This window comes from Nuphar pumila, chromosome 9 (assembly GCF_984573655.1).
Source record: "Nuphar pumila chromosome 9, dmNupPumi1.hap1.1, whole genome shotgun sequence".
Lineage (NCBI taxonomy): Eukaryota > Viridiplantae > Streptophyta > Magnoliopsida > Nymphaeales > Nymphaeaceae > Nuphar > Nuphar pumila.
In genome coordinates, this window is record NC_143257.1 from 124893968 (window position 1) to 124898121 (window position 4154).

Below are 4154 nucleotides of genomic sequence, written 5' to 3' on the forward strand. Positions count from 1 at the left end.
AACATCGAGAAGTCGGGCAACTTCATCAACTTCGATACCCAACGTAGAAAAGAGATGACTTTGCCCTATTGTAGGATCATCACCCGCAGGAGATGAGTCTCCAGAGGTAAAGGTAATCGGCTCCCTAGACAAACCTTGGCCAACTGCCATATACAAAGGGTGACAAAACACGAAGTCCGCTGAAAGTGGGAGGAAAGGAGCCTGCAAGCGGATCACCATGCAGTTGATAGCTCGATAGGATAGGGCATTGAAACCCATAACGTGAACCGCCAAGCCATCGAAACACATGCATGGGAAAATGATGAAGTGCGAGTTCCCAAAAAACTGATGCTTACAAGAGCCACACATTTCTCTAGAAGCCACTGCAAAATCATGCAAAATGGGACCCACGCAAGTGAATCAAGACTCACGAGGAACTAGGGGTGGTTTCAAATACTCCTTTGTATGACCAGAATCAATCACTTGAGCTAAGCCACCAGACTCTCTTAGTCGTTCTACCAAACAGTTGGTGTGCTTCATTCAAAATCACGCATTTCGCATGAAAAAATATCAATGACTGCAGGCGCTGCGAACAATTTTGATTGGAAGAAATACATTCGGTTCAAATGTGGCCTTTATTGAATCCAATCCAGTGGGATTCACAATTTAAATTCAGATGTAGATGGATAGTGCACAATCCGAACCTATTCTTAAAATAGCTAATTGGATAAATATTTACATATATTTGGGTTCAGACGTAAATCCCCTAAACTGGACCTGAATGTGATTCTTGATCGGATTCAACTTGTTTTACTGAATGTAATACTCGTAATTTTCATGAAAATTTTAAAAAGATAAAAGAATTTTTTTTACAGATTATTTTGGTAATTAGCTTAGCTAGTTAGCCATTATTAATTGATTTATTTATTTCAGTATTTTTGGTATTTTTTATATCTGAATAGTAAAATTTTCGAAGCATATTTTATGATTTTTGAGTATACAGTTGCATGTACCAAAATTTTGAAGAAAACGGTCTTTAGTTTGTCAAAATAAAAATTAATATGGGTTTGGAGTGCACCCGACATGCATAGTGGTAATTTTAGAATCCTAGGGTTATAGTCATCAAGCCCATATTAACCCAGCAGTCAACCATTTAAGAACCTAAATGTCTAAGTCTATTTTTAAATTTCTTGTATTTTTTCTTTTAAGAATTAGGTTAAAATATAAGGACCTAATTACTAACTAGGTTAAGACCTAGTTAGTGAAACTAGGTCACCAACCTAACTGAACTTAAACTCTATTTTTTTTACCAAAGTTGGACCTCATTAGATCCAACCCATGTTACCTCTTGTTTCTTTTCATGGGTTTTCATGCTACCATCACTTGACCCCACTTTTTTTTTGTAGGTGTACACTCATTACAACCCTCTTTCTCACTATAAATATCACCTTCCTACCCTCGTTTTCTCATTTCACTTCACTTTCACATTGTCTACTCCCTCTTGGGCTCTCTCTTGTCTCAAGATAATTTTTTCTCCACCAAGCCACCATCACTCCTACCACCATTTTCACCACCACCTTCTCCCTTCTCCTACCCACAACACCACTGTTGCCACCATCCTCACCACCACTATTGGGAGCTGCTTCGCCACCTAGCCCATGAAAAATGGCCATTAGGTACCTAGCCCATCGGTTGGGGCTTGGCCAAACCACCCGAGCTCCCCCGAGTTACCCGGTTTCTAGTTGAATCACCCAAATATATCTCTCCTTTTTTGAGTTGTCCAACAACCGTAGGCAGCCCCACCATTACCTCCTTTTGAACTTTGCCTACGGCTCACACACATTTACGTAGTGACATGGAACCCGAGGCGCTCACTAGAACTCACCCACGTTCAAATCATCGCCAAAAGTAATCTACACCACACTTCTTGGAGGAGAATCCCTCTCAATATTTTGAGATTGTTTTGCTTCTCTTCGGTTATCTGCATGCATTAAGAGGTAGAATACTTTGACATATGTATAGATTTAAGAATACATGACCAATAGTCTCTTCGTGTTTAATGTTTTAATGTTTTCACATGCATGATATGTAAAGTATTTATGTATAAATTGTTTTGCAGTTTTGGTATAAACTTTACTTGGTTATGTTTTTAAAAATATTGAATTTTTTCCCTTAAATATATTGGATTTCAGTAGGAAGGGTCGATACTCGCTAGGCAAGAGTCGACCCCTTGTACCCACAGGATAGTTGGAAACCTCGAGGGTGAACCCCTCCTCTGGAGGGTCGACCCTTGTGTTGATATTGGCATAAGGGAGTCGACCCCTACTGAAACTGTGAGTCAACCTCCAGAGGGTCGACTCTTGCAGAATGGGCCACCCCGAATCCCTGAGAATGGATCCTCTAAGCTAGGGACTTTAGCCTCACTACACCAAAAAGACTCTAGAACCCTGAGACTCGACCCTTACTCCCAGAAGGGTCGACCCTTGACTGGTAGAATGTAAGTTTCTAATGTTTTAGACTCGATAATGGATTGTTATGCCTAAGATTAAGTGAGTCACCCCGATAACAGATTATAAGACCTATTTTTTATATGATTTCAATCACATTGCTTTGGTAAGTGCTCAATGGTTCAATGAGAAATCCATTTTATTGTGAAATGAACGGGTGATTATGATAGCTATTTTTAGAACTGAATTGTTGAAAATGCATGATATTGACAATTTGTGAATAAATGATATGTACTATATACTTTTGAAATGTGTAATACATGTTAATGTTTGGTTATGAATATAAATATTATGTTGATAAGATGCATAATTCATGCTCAAATAGGTGGCTCATGATGTTATATATGATCAATTGGATTGATACATGTTAATGCACCAAATGGGTGACCAGTGACCTTATGATCGATCAATTGAAATTATACTTGTGCCCAATGAAACGAAAGCTACTAAATCTGTAAATGTAAAATTATGATTTAAGCACATATGTCAAAAGAATTGAATAATAATTGCTATGCATGATTATACACTTGAGCTTACAATGAGAGTAGGCAGATATTGTAAAGCACAAAAAGGTGCTTGCCCAACCAGAGAGAGAGGGGATAAATTACCACTTATGCTGCAAGGTGGTAGTGAAATTTATCAAAAATAATGAAATATCAGGTTTAAAGGTGTTGGGGTTTCTCCCTCGATAGTCTTGCCCCTTAACCGAGTTCAGAAAGGATGTACAAGGCTACGAAAATAAGATACCAATTAATTGAATATACCCTTGGGTTGTGCCTTTAATTCAGGATGTGCCTGTGTTATACCCACATGTAGTATAAAATAGAAACAAAATTGTATTGTGCATGTAGTAAAGCTTGACATGCATCATCTAAAAAAAATAAATATTTACCCATGCTACATTTAATTTTAATCTACCTTGGTAAGTCAGGCATAGATTGAATGCCCATTTATAAGTAAGATTGATTGTTGAAATGCTTTGATTATTTTTATTTCATATAAAAAATATGTTATTTCATGTATGCCTACGTCTATGCATATATGCTCATTAGGGGTTGTACTGACTCTTTACTAAAAGCCATTTTATGTATCGAGTAGTTGAGCAAGAGCGTTTGCAGGAAGCTTAGGCAACATTAAAGCGCTAATCATTTTTCTTTTTCGAGAACTGAGTTTTTGAACAAACTTTACTAATTATTTTAGAAAAACAGTACACTTTCATTCCAGATTTTGCAGGAAGCTTGTGGGATCCACTGTACTGACACTTGTCATTGTAAATTCAATAAAACTTTCAACACCATCCATATATTCAAGCGATACCTCATTGTCAACTATCCTACGGTACATTCATTCACAGTTTGTAGTCATTTTATCGTATGATGTTACAAATATTATTCTAACCAGTTAAAAGAGAATCATCAGAATGCTATGATGAAAAAAATATCAAACTTTATCATGTATTCGTGGTAGATATAATGATTTGATATATCACACACACACACACACACACACACATATATATATATATATATATATATATATATATATATATATATATATATATATATATATATATATATATATATATATATATATATATATATATATATAATCACAAAAACTATGATGCATGCATTGATAACTTGATATTTTCATGTGCAAACTATTCAT